This window comes from Parasteatoda tepidariorum, chromosome 6, assembly GCF_982258835.1.
Source record: "Parasteatoda tepidariorum strain Cologne lab strain chromosome 6, Ptep-v5.0, whole genome shotgun sequence".
Classification (NCBI taxonomy): domain Eukaryota; kingdom Metazoa; phylum Arthropoda; class Arachnida; order Araneae; family Theridiidae; genus Parasteatoda; species Parasteatoda tepidariorum.
Genome location: NC_141760.1, coordinates 90,222,849 through 90,239,159, shown reverse-complemented (window position 1 = coordinate 90,239,159; position 16,311 = coordinate 90,222,849). Strand labels below are relative to the sequence as shown.

The 16,311-nt window shown below is 28.7% G+C and overlaps 1 protein-coding gene across 2 annotated transcripts in view; it reads right to left on the bottom strand.

Moving 5' to 3' along the window:
• LOC107443664 (metabotropic glutamate receptor 3) overlaps nt 1-9,097 on the bottom strand; it is a 65,773-nt gene extending 56,676 nt beyond the window's left edge. The window contains exon 1 of one of the 2 annotated variants that reach the window (XM_087166166.1): nt 8,800-9,097. The gene's annotated coding sequence lies outside the window, so the exon portion shown is untranslated. The remainder of the gene's footprint in view (nt 1-8,799) is intronic. The other variant, XM_087166167.1, reaches the window with a different exon arrangement.
• Nucleotides 9,098-16,311: the final 7,214 nt, after the last annotated feature.

The following is a 16,311-nucleotide window of genomic DNA, read 5'->3' as shown; positions in this document are numbered from 1 at the left end:
CTCTAAAACTATATATGTGTGCTCCATTTTAAGAATGAAAAAGAAAGAACGTCCGCACCTACAACTCTAGAGCTTCCATATTCTTGAACTGATAAGGACCTTTGATCTCAAAAATGAATGGAAAAGATCATTCTATGACAAAAGATATTGTTTTTACCGTTAAAATGAATGGAACAAACTTTTGCCAACATTAACTGAACTTAAATCTAGGTGAATATTATGAAAGAGTTGGGTAAAGACTATCTACAACAGCTTAAAATAGTTCACCTATTTTTTTTTAAATAATTTATGAAAACAAACATCATAAGTAATACTAAATAGTTCCAGAGCTTTTATCTCAGAATTTAATTCTATTGTTCGTAAATGGTACTTCTGTCATATTTTTCCTTTACTTCTGTTTGTTTCATTTTAATTTATGATAAATTCTTCTATAAGCAGAGAAAAGAAAATACTTTGATAATATATATATCACAGAACATTTCTGTAGTAATTATCAGCAAAATCCTTATCGAATGTATTTATTTTTCCATCAGTTTAAAATGGTTAAACATGCATGTATTTTATTCATTTCTAAAATAAACTTAAGAATTTTGAATGAGGTGAATGGAGAAAACTGAAATATTTAAATCAAATCGTAACTTATTTCAGGCACTAAAACAAAATGTACTTTGCATCCATTAACAATCATTATCCTTAAAAAAACAATAAATAAGCAAAACTTCTAAAAAATCGAACTAAATGAAAAAAATAAGCAAACGAATAAAAATATTCCACCGATTTAATCAAAATAAATAAATAAAATCGAAAAACTCATTGTTCAACGAGCAATAAGCATATTATCGCGGCAAAGCTCAGCAAGACATTAGGCCGGGAACAGTTGACAAAATGCATTTCGCTACACTTAAAAAAGAAATTTGTCCCCGTCTTAAATATTCTATAATTAAAATATAAATTCTTTATGCATTTCTACGACAATATCTTTACAATCGGTACAGAAATATTGTTTTCAAATTAAAAATTAAAATCAGAAGATTTTTTAAACTTTATAAACAGTAAGTTAAGATTCAAATAATAAGCACATCACAAATGAAGATATGAATCTTCTCGGAGTTCTCAAAATCTGATTTTTATTTTCATAAATTTTACAGGCGAGACTAAATCCGTGTCAAAAATTAAAGTTAGGTTAAAATCAATCGCACTTATGATAAGAGCCGCATTCAAAATTTATATTAAGATAGTTACCATGAACATAATAGTCAAGGACAACTAACTTTGACGTCCTCACGACGTGTTTTTTGAAGTTTCTCCTAGCCCAACTGCCTACAGCGCGCTCTAGCGATGATTAACTGAAACGGGAAGTTGAATTAGTAGATGTGAATAGTTGTTACTCTACGGTTTATTATACGTGTGTCTCTCTATCATAGTTTTATTTACTTTTGTACTATTATATTTGCGCATAATAAAATTAATAGTAATTCTTTGTGATTTGTAGTTTCAAAGTTGAGTTTTATGCTTTATTTCTATAAAAATTTCGAATTACGATTGGATTATGCGGAGTTATATTAGTGCTTCAAATTTTTTTCATGTTGTGCATTTATCTAGAAGCATAAAATTTTCTAATCAATTCCATATTTTTTTAAATTTTAGTTCTATTAGTCGAAAAAACAGTTTCTGTCAAATTTTTATTTAATCATGTTGTCTGGTTTGTTTTATCTTGTGATGGGATAAATTCTACTTTAAACAGAAAAAAATCTATATTAATAAAGCTTTTCCGTATTTATTCTCTTATTAGTTAATTAAAAAGATTAATTAGTCATTAATTAAAAAGATTAATGGTAAAGATTAACATCCATATAAAGATGTATTTTATTCACCATAAACATAAAAACAAAAAAAAATGGCGAGAAATTAAAACAAACGTAGTTTACATAACAAAATGTACTTTTGTGTTCATTAAAACACGATATATATATAGTAAATAAAAAATATTATTGAACAAGATATTTTTTCAAAAACTTGTACGTTTTGAAAAATAATTTAACTTTTTAAAAGGAAACATCCTTTTATTATTTTTTTTTTTTTTACTTTCAAAATAATATTTATTTAAACATAAAAAATATAAAAGGAAGATTATTCGTCTACTTTACTTCAAAACGTTAAAACAGTTACAAAAATTAATGTACGCAAATGATATATGCTATTGAACGCAAGAGATTCCAATTCATTATCTTTATGCTTGGCATTATCTAAAAATCGTTTGCAAATAAGGAAATGAAACCGAAAATTTTTTCTCAATTTTTGAAACTTCGCCTATGAAAACAACTTTCATTTCATTGGTTATCGTGAAAATCTGACTAAGAATCGTCATTTTAAAATTCTTCTGATTTTATCAACTCTCATGAGTGATTAAACTGATGTGAATGATAGCAAGAACTAAAGGAATTTCAATAAATGGTATGATTTTTAAAATTCTACATGTCTGAACTTATAATAGTTTGCAATAACAACTCTTTTGAGTAGACGTAACTGCAGTTTTCCAAATTAGAACTTGTTTGAAAGTATAACTAAGTTATATTGTTTTAAATCTATTGTTAAAATGTTGTTAAAATAAAATTAAGACTTTAATTAGTCATTAGACTTTCATTAAATTCATTGTCTATGCGTTTATATTACGTTTATTTCTGTTTATTATTTGTATCGTAGATAAAACCAATTTAAAATTAAAATAAGAAATAAAACAAAGCTGTTCAGCAATTCAGTTAACAAAGTGACCTGTAAAGTGTTTTCCTATATTTTTACCTTTCATAGACCAACATCATTTAGTTACTTTACATTAAAATCAGTAATTTCAGTTTGATTATTAAATAAAACTATAAGTTTTCTTGGCTATCGCTTTTCATCAAGCCTATTTTTATTTCTAATAATATATTTTCCAATTCTCTCATTTAATTGGCATAACTTCGAGGACAATCGTCACGTTTTGATAACGTTTTCCTTATTACTCATTTAAAAAATTATGTGATATCTGAAATATTTATTTGTTTCACTTGATTTTGGACCAAGATTCTAAGTGTCTATATTAAGGGTGATAATTATAGAACACCGTGAAAGAATCGAAATGTTTGTTCGTAATGATTGAATAACGAGTTGGGAATAATACATTCAATCGCTCATCTATGATGAATTTATTATGAAGTGTTTTGGAATATTTTGTTCAAAAAAACTTACACATTATCAAAACTCCTAATTAATCTACAAATTATTTTCAGATTGACTTTATAATTTTGGTAGGGGGGAAACATGACATAGACTAGTTTGAATGCCTGCCTTAACCAAAAGTGTTCACCCTGCCAGATTGAAAAATTAAATAAAAATACTTTTTTTTAAGGTTTTCTATTAGAACTGTGGAAAAAAATTGATATATACAGCTTGGCAATATGCTCCCATTTAAATTTTGACAAATAAAATAAGTAACAAAAGTAACCTTTGACAATACTTACAATTAGATACTTAAATGACCTTTTAAAACAGGCTTAATATCTGCAGCTTGGCAATATGCGGCTATTTAAATTTTGATTAGTAAAATAAGTAATGAGAGTAGATTGGTAGGTACTTTATTTACGTCACACTAGAGCTGCACAATTGGCTATTATCGACGGTCTGGGAAACATCCCTGAGGATGATCCGAAGACATGCCATCGCAATTTTGATCCTCTGCAGAGGGGATGGCTCCCCTGCTTTGGTAGCTCGACGACCTGCGTGCGATGTCGAGCACTTTACTGTAGAACAGTTTAACGAGGACAGTTACTGCGCATCCTCGGTCCCTACACAGGCTGATCAAAGTGGTCACCTACCAGCTAACTGACCGCAGCCAGTGATGTTTGACTTCGGTGTTCTACTGCAACCGCGTTTTTACGATCAGTCCACTGCGGGACAAGTAATGAAAATAAAATAAGGTCTAACCGCACTGTTCTTTATGTATAACAGGTTTAACTATTTTAAATAACATTTGATTAAAGAAAGTACGAATAGCGAGAAGAAGAAAAAAAAGCGGATTTCTTAATGACCTTACATTTTCTTCTTTCCTGTCTTTTAACGGCTTATTGTACTCTTTTGCAAAAATTATGAAGGGGGGGAAAAAAGCATCACAGTCTCAATTATGCAAAATACCCTTTTACTCCGTTGTGTTAGTGCCTCTTGTCAGAAGGCCAAGGTTTCCAATAGCGAATCAGAATACCAATTACCTGGTGAAAAAAAAGAGAATTTTTTTTTTGAATTTTTGACAGATATTTTATTTCTTTATTTATTTTTATATTCTGTAGTAATGTTAACCATGTAAAAATATCCCCACCATTAAGAAGTCAATTTAGAACTATTAAAAGATACCGGCCGCGTCGCTCTCGGAACCGGTATCTGAAAATGTTGCCAGAAGACTTTCTTTTTCGCGATGACCTGTCTCCAAATATATTTCCTAACATAGTTTTTGCTTGGCTGAAATTTCAGTGAGTGATGCGAATGTTAATTAGATTTGATTTTGAAACTATTTCTCCAAGGCGCTAATATCCTGTTGTCTAAAAGATCCTCAATAGAGAATGAATGCATCGATTAGAGCAAATATAAAACAAAAAGAAACCTGCAATTCAAGTGTATGTACAAACGTTAGAAAAAACGTGTTCTAATCACTTATCTGTTTAGCTACATATAAAACACGGCGATGGTTTTGGGAGCAATTTTAAGTAGTCTGGATCAACAATTTTCAATGGATTTGGAGCAGTCTTAAGAGAATTCTTGAAACTTTTGGCGATTAGCAAGACAAAAGTTTTACTCTACTAGTAAAAGTTTCTATAATTTTAATTATTAGTAGAAACCGAGCAGTCATTCCCTACCATTTTGACAGGATAACAATTTTTATAAAATACTTTATTGATATCATGGCGAAACACTTAGAAATAGTCTTGAGCAACAATTTTTATTGGTTTTAGAAACGCTTTAGGAGGCAGCTATTTTTTTTCTAGAGATTTTCAATGTAGAAGTTACACACCATATGGAATTATAATTATTAGTAGAAACCATAAATTCAACATTTTTCAAACTTTATTTTACTTAATTTGTGAACGTCCATTTTATTCAATGTTTTAAAAAATAAAATAAATTGGCAGGGATCTATATTTTTAGTGACTTTTCGCGTGTGTCTGGCTAACCGAAAAGTACCATTATTAGAGATATTCATTTCAAGTTCAAGGTATCGTGCAAGAATTAGTTAAAAACATCAACTTAGATTATACGTTTTTATTTTATTTTATAACCGCCGTTGAACAACCGACACCATTTTTTTGGATTTACAACTACTTAGGTTCAAATCCGTAGGCTAGTAATTTTGCACCCAATCCAGAAGTCAAAGGAAATCCTATATCAAATATTGGGAGAAATTTAACTTCGTGGAGGACTTTTTGATGGAACTAACTCACATTTGCTTTACAAGGTGACGAAAACCCAGAAAACCTCCCACGGTTAGCTTGACGGTAAGGGGACTCTAACCCATGAATCCTCTACCACTGAGAGTATTTTGCACTAGCACTGTGATCGGTGCGAGCCGGATGCGGAATTCGTATTGACCAACCATCACTAGGATACGAACAAGGTGCAACTAATTGGGAGGCGAGCGATCTATCCCCTGTCCGACGACCTTCTCAAGGTTAAAATGTGAATAAAAAATTGAAATAGAGAAACTAAGTTCAATCGAAATCGTTCGAATAAGTTTCAGAGAGCGGTAATGGCTACAGGAGTTCCCTTGCCTTCTGGATTGGGTTCAAAATTATAAGGGTACGGAGTTGAATATTAGTAGTCGTAAACCCAAAGTTGGATCGGCAGTTCAACAATGATTATAAAATAAAATAAGATTCAAAACACATACAAACGAGCTTGGACGCCTGATGTAAAAAATTTTCGTGTAAAAGAGAGTTTTTCTTTTCTTTTTTTAATTATTATTATTAATACTCATTCCTATTGCTCGGCGTTATAAAAATCAATGCCTTGCAAAATGCTGGTTTTCATGAAACAATCTAATCTCCATCTTTTTTTTTTCAAAAAAAAAAAAAAAGCATAAGGGAATTATTGTTTAGAGAGAGCGTCTGTAAAATATCATATAATTATTATTATTCGTTAATGACAAATAGTGTTCACATATCATTTAAGCACACTTAAATTTGTAATAAATGCTTCTAACTCTGACATAACAGCCTAATGATAATAATAAATACAATGCTTATATTTTTATTTATATTGAGTGATGCAAATTCTTTTCTCTTTAATCGGTACAGTAAAGTATCAGTATCTACGAATAGCCTATCAGCGTAGTGCATTTGAGTCAATAAACGCTCACATTTTCTTCTTGAATTCAACTTAAAAATAAACTAGAGCTCTCTTTCGTCTTCATCGCAGACGTCATTGCGATAAACAGAAATTTTTTAATAAAATTAACGTGTAATTTCGCTGCTTGGAGAAGAAAACCTCGAAACCCTTAAATAATCACCGAGATGATAATAATACTCTAATAATCGACAATTTGTCTTCCACTTAGATTGATTTTAAGTTTGCTTTGCGGAAAAGTATTATCCGGAAGCAACATAAGAAATGATCAGATGTGACAGAGTTTCCATCTCTTTATCACTCTAAATTTAAACCTTATAAAAGTGGACATTTTTGAGAAAATTTGTAAAAAAATAAATAATAATAAATAACAAACATAAAAAAGAAATTATAAAATTGTTATTTTTAGTTTTCATTAATTTATTTATTTATTTATTTATTTATTTTTTTAAACTACATATATACAATCATTTTCTGCTACAAAAGCTGATTTGTTAAAGAATAAGGGATATAACTAACATAATTAGTAAGTCATGCTTGAATGATAATGCAAGCATCATAACATTACAATTATGTTGAAGATCAGAGTATGTAAATAATTTTATTTTTTTTGAATGTAAGCATAATAATAAAAATAAATAATGCGTATTAATCAAATTTTTATGACCATGGTACTATACAAAAGTAAGTATTGCAGAAAAAGTAGTTTTATTTGTTTTTTAAGTGACGTTTTGAGTTTTTGATACCATTAAATCTTTCACTTTTCCTTTAATATTCCATTTTTAATTCCAAAGATTTTTGGGATTAATGTTAGAAATATTACAATGTTAGAAATATATTTAATTTAATTTGGAATTAATTATTTATTTATTAAACACTGTTTTAAATTAAATTGCTTAATTTAAAAATTATTTTAAATGAAATTAAAGTTCTAAATCAAATTAAAATTATTAAATTTTAAATTGATTTTAAATTAAATTAGGCAGTTTAAACACAGAATGTTGAATGAATATTTAACAATGAATTATGAATATTTAACCTAATTAATTTTTGAAATAATTAATTAGAAGTTCATTTAGCGATCTGCTTTGCAATATAAATTTAAAATTTATGAATAAGTTTCTGAAATTAAAATTACCCCTTAAATTTGAAAAACTTATTTATTATTGTAAAATTAGTATTATTCATATTTGGAAAAAATGTAAAATTTCAGAACCGTATAATTTCAAGAAACTTGTATAAAGTAAAAATAAAAAACCGTGATTTGCTCAAGAAAAATATTATATGCTTGAATAGTCAATACCTTAATATAAAATAATCTCAATATTTATGAAATGATGTGTGGTCGGCTAAAATTGGTGAAAACTTAAACCAACTAATGCAATCTATGAATCTCTTATTGAGTGAATGTTATATTGCATCACTAAATTAAAAGAGTGAAAAATAACGCTATATATTGTATATACATAGCAACATCAAAGATCCAGCATGCAGAAATGTTTCCTTTGGTAGTTCATGCTTTTATTGTAAAAATATATTTTAATCCCTTAAAAAAAAAATTTAAAAAAAGAAAATCTTACCCTATTTATGGGTTAATAGTTAAAAGCCCCTCTTCCCTCACAACCTAACTCAATCTATACCGAGACGAGCGCAGGTGTGCAGACGTGACGTTAAAACAATTTTTGTTTAAATCGCTGTGATAGACTAGTGACTGCATTTTACGCGATTGGGTATTTTATTTCGAATCACATAAAATACAAGAGTAAAAAAATAAGTTAAGATATGATGACGGGAAAGAAATGCTCTGCAACAAGTTTTAGTTTGATCTCCATTTTTTAAAATATAAAATTTATATTCCATTACACTAAGAATTTTATTATGTAAATTAGAAGTATTTTATGGATAATTTTCAAATTCCCCGCAAAAAAATATATTTCCTTAAAGTTATCTTTACAGTTAAATATTTATGAAGAAACTAAGTTATGTGTTTATTATTTTGAAAGCAGGCAACAGTCGATACTTTACTATCTAAATAATTCTATTCTAGAGAGTCTAATTCGGAAAAAAAGCTGGGCTAATAAAATCTAATAAAATTTAAAGATAATACTTTTAGCTCAGATAAATTTCAATTAATATCAAAACTTTATTTTTATAAATGTCTATTTATTATCGCACTAAAACTTTTAAACACAACATTTTACTATATATGATTTCGAATTCAAAAATGAGAAGAAGAAAAATTTTATACACTAAAATACAATTTTTATTTCAATACAATAAAATACAATATTTATAAATTACAATTTTAAAATTAATTTTTTTTAAAATAAAATACAAGCTGAATTTTATCATAAAATCGAGCTTATAAAAAATTAAATTGATTTTTTTTCCTGAAATTTGAAATAGAATTTAAAAAAAAGTTATCCTTACCTACAGCATCCCTGCCATTATGAAGAGAGGGAAAAGTGATGCCGTTTCCAAGGCAACGAGGATGAGAAGATTTTTCGTGCTTGGAGGAAACTGAAGAAAGTTCCTCTTCGTTCGAGGAAGAAGGTTCGAAAGAAACTACTGAAAGATCTTCCTTTCACTTTCTGCACCTCCTTTCTGCTTATTCGCTAAATGGATGGGGTGGTTTTAGTCACGTGACCCAACTGATGCCACTCAGCAGGGGTGATTCCCAACCTCCAAGTCATCCAAACTTTCGTTCCTCTCGACTCGCTTTTCAAGTGCAAGGTCTCGAACGAGTTCAAACTCTGTAAAAAAAAGAAGTGCATTTTTTAATCCACTTTTTAAATCGCTTACTTTTATTTAATAAATTTCTCAGACAAGATGGCAGTAATCAATTTTGATTTAGCGTCAATAGAATAAAAATCATACTGAATTCTCACATGGATGCTCAAAAATTCTAAGCCCCCTATTCACTATCCTAATAGCAAAATCTCAAGGAAAAGTCGAAACCTGTACAAAAAAGTGTTTTTTACAAAAACGGTTAGTTTTTTAAAAGGAATTATTAAGGCATGCTTGTAAAAGTTAGACATTCTATTGACAATAATTAATTCAATTTTGACAATAAAAATTGCGTTAAATTGTGACATTGATGGTGTAAATTTTAAGCCCCCTGTTCTGTATTTCAATAGGAAGATCTCGGAAAGATTCAAAATCTGCTAATTTACTTTTACAACCGTTTATTTATTTATTTGAAATAATTATTCACACATGCTTGTACAGTCAATTTGTACTTCAAAGTCAGTACAATATAAATTTAAACTAAATTCTTATATTGATGATTTAAGTTCTAGGCCCCTTCTTCAGTTTTGAACGAGTTCAAAACTCGAAAAAAGAATTATTTTTCTTAAATTTACTTGTTAAATCACATAGACATTTTTTTAAGAATCCTTCACACATACTCACAGTAGTCAATTTTAAATTTATAGTCAGTAGAATAAAAATTACACTAAATTCTTGCACCGACTATCTGAATTCTAAGACCACTGTCCTGCATTATAATAGTAAAATCCTGAAAGTGTTTACATCCTGCAATAAGAAGTGCAATTTTTGAATTTACTTTTTAAATCGCTTAAATTCGTTTAAAAAACTATTTAGACATATTTTTACTAGTAAATTTTGTGTTTTATAGTCAGTAGAATACTAAATCCTCACATCGATGGTTTAAAATTTAATTTCATTGTAATGTATCTCAATAGGAAAATCTCACAATAGTTCAAAACTTTTAAAAACGAAATTCGTTATTTTAATAGATTATCGCTTAGTTATTTTTTAACGAACTATTCAGGCGCACTTGTACAGTAAATTTTGATTCTATATTCAGTAGGATACTAAATTCTCATATTGATGGTTTAAAATCTAATTTATTTGTCCTGTATTCCAATAGAAAGTCTCGGGATAATTCAAAACCTTTAAAATGAACTGCATTACTTTAATAGACTTTTTAAATCGATTAGTTTTTTTTTTTTTTTTTTTTTTTTGCTTTCTTATCTTTTTTTAAGGAATTATTCAGACATACTTGTGGCAGTAAACTAGATTGTCAGTGCATAGTCAGTAGACTTATTTGTAGCAGTGAATTTTGTATTTTATAGTCAATAGAATACTAAATTCTCACATCGATGGTTTAATATCTAATTTCCTGTATCATAATAGGAAAGTCTCGAAATGGTTCAAAACTTTTAAAGACGAAATACATTATTTTAATCAGTTTTTTTTTAAATTTGTGTGTGTGTGTGCGTGTGTGTGTGTGTGGTTTTTTTTTAAATCACTCAGTTTTTCTAAGAAATTATTCAGATTCCTTTAAAGAAATCTAAGTAACTTCTTTATCGTCAATAGAATGAAAATTATACTGTACGCTTATTTTTTCATCATTCAGCACATATTTAATATACAGGTTGTCCAATAAGTTTGCATGCAGTATTTATATACTATCACACGTAAAGTAAAAATTCTAGTACTTAGCTATTTATATCATAAAAATTTTGAATGGACTAAATAACTACTAATCATGCCGTTGGTCACAAAACTGTAGAGCCTTAACCTCCATGACCCCCCTGGCCCACAGCGGGCTGTTGCGGGAATACTTTATTTTTAAATAACTGCTAAACATAAAAGATGTAAAGTGCGCTGTTCAAACAATTTCGGAGAGTAATAGAGTGAGTACGGGAAAAAATGTCATAAAAAGGGTTTTATGAATACAAATTGAATTTTAGAAAAAAATAAGGCTTATTAAAAAAACTAATAAATGGAATAATTACGATCCATTTTCTATAAGAATTTTGTACATTGTATTGCTCCTTGCACTCTAAGTAAAATCATAATACTTTTAACATTTCTGCGGATTATTTTGCGTGAAATTATATGAGAATTTACTTGGTACTCTGTATATAAGAAACAACTAACAAGAATCAAACTATTCGACTAAAATGAGTCTCAAAAATCCCAAATCCTTTACACTATTCACGACACTTAAATTTTCCAAATTTACTACTTTTTAAAGTCTTAAATATGCCATATGATCTACTTTATTAAAGAGTCAAGATGGAGAAATTTATTCATGTCTTAAATATCAAATTCACGCACCATTAATAGCAATTTAAGAACATTAATTCTCTCCGCTCTCGTCCTAAATTTCATTTTATTTTCCATTAAAAAACACTTTTAAGCATCCTTCAAATTGAAACATGTTGACATGTTCACAATTTACTACCATGGAAGTGTGATGCGCGCAACATTAATTTGATCTACGCATTTTGTGGAATAAATAATTAAACTTTTTGAAGTATCACACCTTTCTTAAGCGGCTCTTAAGAATTTCAATACAGAACTGTCAGCTTCCAATCAAGTTCAATATTAAAACTTTTTTATTTCAAAAAAATGAGATAATTAGCTTCTTGAAAATTCATGTCAGGAAGACATTTTGTATTCTCATTTGGCTAGAAAGATACTCTGGGTGTATTTTGACCTGGCGTATTAAAACATATACCAAAACGTGACCTGACTTAAATTGAAAAATCCGGGGTGTGTTTTTATCAGCCATTGAAGCTCATTTAAAATCGCGCTGCTGAACTCATTTTAGTACTTTAATCTCAACACTACTTTTCAACACTTGTTTTCATTAAAAGAAAAGCATTTTTATTTATCCATCAGAAAATTACATGTTAGGATGCAAAGATTATTATTATTACTTGTTTATAACATTTAGAATGATATGAGGGAGAATAATCTCCCGAACAAGTTGATAGATAACACATTCAGTATTCAATGTCTTAATATAATATATTCTCATATTGAATTTAATGAGTGGCAGATTATGCCATCTCTGAAAACATTTAACCCTTTGCTTCCATTGCAAACCATACGCATTGGAACGTGATTAAAATACAAATGATTCAATAACAACTGCTCAGATATTAAAAAATCAAACTGAATGAATTAAAATACCTAAATATATAATTACACCATCAATATTTTTGTGAATTGTTTTTGGAATAATTTTTTTTGTGCTAAATCAATCTTAAAAGAACATTATTTGAAGCATGAAAATTGAACATTAAATTCTAATGACTTTTTATCGCTGTTAGAAAATGTAGAATAAATATAATATCATTAAAAATTGTTGAAACTTAAAATGGTAGAATTATGCTATAAATCAGTATAATAATTCATCCATTTGATTTCACGGTAATATGGTACAACCTAAACAGAAACATAGTCCAATTCCCATCTGATTAGGATTCCACATAAGTTGAAATTCAATATTATGGTTCAAAAAACCAAGCTAACCTCAGTGAAAAAAATGTAGTTCCTTATTATTATTATTATATAGAATAATATTAGCTTTATTAAGAAAGTAACTGAAAATTTGAGCACCACACTGAGAAAATAAGTGCAGTCAAATCTTCCAGAATATGGCAAAGATTACCGTGTTTCTTGCACTAGGGGAGCACCGAAGCGCTCGGCGGTTATTTTTACCGGAGAGCTTTGGTAATGATTTTGAAAAATTAACATTAAAATATGGTAAACTATGATAAAATTTGGTCAATGAGATAAAATTTAGTAATTTTAACATGATATCTTAGACATAAAAACCATTTATTCTATTAAATTTACTTTTCAGTTCTGTTTGGTAATAAGAACTATAGTTAGAAAGCCAGCACACCCACACATTTCCGGTAAATCATTACTATATTAATGGAAAAATTATCAAGGGAATGGTTTAAATACTATACATTCTGGCTTTATAAACCAGAAAAATAAATATTGTTTTTTTCACATTTCCGGTAAATCATTACCATATTAATGGAAAAATTATCAAGGGAATGGTTTAAATACTATACATTCTGGCTTTATAAACCAGAAAAATAAATATTATTTTTTTTTCACATTTCCGGTAAATCATTACCATATTAATGGAAAAATTATCAAAGGGACTGGTTTAAATACTATACATTCTGGCTTTATAAACCAGAAAAATAGATATTGTTTTTCTTTGCCAGAAACGTCATTACCATAAAGTACGGTGATTTTGTTTAGAAATATTTTCTCCGTGCATAAGAATATAATTTCGGTAACATGTGTTTATTATTTTATCTCCTGAACTAAAGGAGAAATTTGATTGATTTTTATAAATAAAAATTTATTACTCAATATTTTCAAATCGTTTCCTGGATTGATGATTTATAAGCATTGTTTCCATAATTCAATGTCATCTGTTGCTTGCCTGAAAAATATTTTTTCTAGAAGATGGTAGAAACTTTTACATAATTTTTCTATGTTGCATAAGCATTAGTAGATACTTTTGAAGAACAAAAAAATACAAAAATTTAAGCCATATGAAAAAAATGCAAAAATATAAGTCATGTTAAAAAAATACTTTCAAAGGGAAATAAAACATTACAATTATTTTAAAAATAAAATTAGCTATTCAAAAAATTCGAAAACGTTTTTCTTAAAAATTATTTTGAGAAAAGATGATACGTGTCAGGAGTGCAAAGAAAAAAAATTTGCCTCAATAGATTTACAATGGATTACAGTTAAATATTACATGGATTACTCAATAGATTACAAGTGACTGAAACTTAGAGCCCCTCAATAATGCAATTTTTTTACATTTTGTATTTTTCCCCTTATCTGTAAAACTAATAGCGTGAATCGATTACTGTTTAACAGTCAATTGAGTGCTTGCAACTTGAATAGAAATTAAGTGATTATTTCTAACTGTGGGACTTAAATCAGATTTAATTGGATACCTTTAAGCTACGTCACACGTGTGTGTCGAACCTGATTGAATCTACAAATGCCACGACTTACATACGATGACTCGCATCTATGCAATTATAAAAGTCATTTGCTCATAGATATTTTCAATTCTCTTTATCTGAAATGAGGCTTTCGACATTTGAATATTCTTTTTATATATTTTAAAAGAAAAAATTAAAGAAGTGTTTTTTTTCTTTTTTTGACAGGAGGGTAAAGCACCCATTATAATGTGCAATTTGTTTTCAAAAAAATAATAATAATGAAATTAAAATAAAAACAGAAACGTGATTTAGTGCGAAAAACATTTTCTCATGGCAAAAAAAAATTAAACATGCATATTACATAAGTTTAAATTTCAATAAAGGGAAGACTTCCTTCAAAAATAAAATTATCCTGCATACGAAGAAAAAAAACAGAGGTCACACTTATTCCATAATACTGTTCAAGCATTTTTGCAATTATTTTCTAATGAGACTATAAGCATTTATAAAAAAAGATAACAGCGTCGTAAAATATGATGGATTACGACAGTAAATTTAAGATTTCTGGTCTTAACGAAAAGTGTTTATGGCGTTATTTAAATATTTTGTGCCCAGATAAGGCGATTCCATGAAATTAAAATTCATTGAGAGCATCTTTTTAATGGGCGCCTAGTATTTTTTTATGCTTAAGTAGTTAGCTACAAACAAGGCTCATATTTTTTTTTAAAAAAATATTTATCATTTACAAAAACACTTGTTTGTTTTAAAGTTCATACGAATAATCGTGTTCACAAAGCCGAACAACAATTTAATTCAAGCGTAAGATTGATTTTGTTTACAGCTTACAAGTAATTTATATAGTAAACCTGACCTTTCTTGAAAATTTCAAACAATTTTGAAAATGATAGTATACAGCAGCATTTATTATGTTTATTTTACTTTATTTATTTCATTGCGTGGGTTTTAAAATTGGATACACATGGACTAACCTCAAAGCTTAAAGCTTGAATGCTGGTTTAAAGAATCTGGGCGGTGGAGGTACAAAAAAAATGAATAAACATTTACTGTTAAAAAAATATTTATTATGTATGATTTTCTTTCAAAGAAATGGGCTTGATTCCCTGTTCTCGAACGCTCCCCAACCCCATATCATGGTAATGCAATCATATAATAGTTTTGCAAACAATGCTCGCTTCTCTTATCAAGTTAAACTCATTTGAAATGTGATCTAGCGCAAAATCATTAGAATTTAAAATCAATTATTAAAATTAAAATCAATTATTAAAATTAAGAAATCAATTATTAAAATTAAGAAATCAATTATTAAAATTAAGAAATCAATTATTAAATTTAAATTTTCGTAAAATAAGAAGTTATTGATATAAGAAAATAAATAGAAATAAATTACAAGCCATAAAAAAGCATGAAGAAACAAAACAATGGTATGTTGCTTTATAAAACAACATGTATAACAGAACTTCTTATACGCATTTCAATATTACGTCTTTTATTTAACCCCGCCGGGCGAAGACTCCCCGTGTAGTAAAGTGACTGATGCACGTTAAGTCTGTCGAGTCGCAAAAGTCCTCCGTGTTCTCATAACAAATCAATACCTCTGGGGGTACTGGATTGGAGATCGATCGTTCTCTGATTCAAGTTAAAATTACGATCTGTGGATGAAGGAATGGATGTATGAATGGGTCCGCCCTATAAACGGAGGGGACACATGGTGTGGCAGAAAACGAATTCTTGGTCATAGATGGCGCCACTGAAAAACAAGAAACGCACACTCTGCCTTAAAATTTGCTCGGTTTCACCAAGCAGGCGTGCCCGTGTGGCAAGTGACATTAGAAACAACAACCACAAAGTCTTTTATTACTCCCATACGTTTTATTCTGCAATTCGAGAAGGCTTTTTTATTACACTTAAGAAGTGTAACAACACGAGTGATGCTTATTTTTCAATATATAACAATAACAATGATAAAATTAGTATTCCTGAACCTGCATAAGTACAATTAGAGCATAACAGTTTGTTGACATGAAATATTCGCTTTTAACCTTTCAATTCTCTAAGCTTTTAGCCCAGTTTGTTTCAGCTTTTCGTAGTCCACGCGAGAAAAGAAATTTCCTTCAGAAATTTGTAAGCATGCATGTTTACGTCTTCATGCTTATGACAGCTTAAGCAATTGATA